Genomic DNA, 978 nt, shown 5'->3' on the forward strand with positions numbered 1-978 from the left:
CCGGTTGCCCGGCAGGACCCACGGCCCAGCGGGCAGAGCAGCAGTAGCCCGGTTGGGGAGCAGCGGGTCAGCCCGGCGCAGGAAGCGGTGGTGTCCGGCCGGGCACGGGTCAGCAGCTCAGTGCCGGCTGGAGCTGAGCCATCGCAGGCCACCGCGTCGTGGGGACACCGGTGACGTGGGCCCATGTATGGCAGCCAGCAGGGGGAACGCGGTCGGAATGCACTGGCCCTGCTGCCCTTGTGTCACCGGGCCAGAGTCCGGCCTGTGTCCCTGTGTGCCCTGTGTCCTGGCCACGTGCAGCGCTGGATGCACGGACAAGGCGGGCCAGGGGGGCAAAGGGGGGCCTGGGCCTGGGGTACCCTCACCCCTCTCTGCCCCTCGAGGCGGTGGCAGGGGCTGACCCCGTGCCCTCACCCCATCCCCATTCTGCCCTCCTGTCACCCCTGGGTGGCCCCATCTGCCCTAGATGGGTGAGGCTGAGGGGAAACTGAGGCAGGAGGCATGGGATGAAGCCAGGAGGACACATGGCCAGGCCCCTGAAAGCTGGGAAGGGACCAAGCAGGGGCAGAGGGGGCCCAGGGTGAACACTGGGAACATGGGGGGCAGCACCAAGCATAGGGGCGTGCAGGGCCAAGGGTGTGCTGGGGACTGAGGAGGCGTGGGTGCCTGTCCAAATGCGTGCAGTGTGGGGACCCACCAGGAGCACTGGAGTGCTTGGAGGAGCTGGATCTAAATTAGCTTTGAACGGTCAGGGAGACTGGGAGAGCTTCCTGCAGAGTGAAACAGATCAAAATCATAGACTGGTTAGAGCTGGAAAGGACCTTGAAGATCATCCAGTTCCACCCCCCTGCCCTTGACAGTGACACCTTCCACTAGACCAGGTTGCTCAAAGCCCCGTCCAACCTGGCCTTGAAGACCTCCAGGGATGGGGCAGCCACAGCTTCTCGGGGCAACCTGCGCCAGGGGCTCACCGCCTGC

The sequence above is a fragment of the Charadrius vociferus genome, unplaced genomic scaffold, assembly GCF_000708025.1.
Source record: "Charadrius vociferus isolate BGI_N301 unplaced genomic scaffold, ASM70802v2 scaffold612, whole genome shotgun sequence".
In the NCBI taxonomy this organism is placed as follows: domain Eukaryota; kingdom Metazoa; phylum Chordata; class Aves; order Charadriiformes; family Charadriidae; genus Charadrius; species Charadrius vociferus.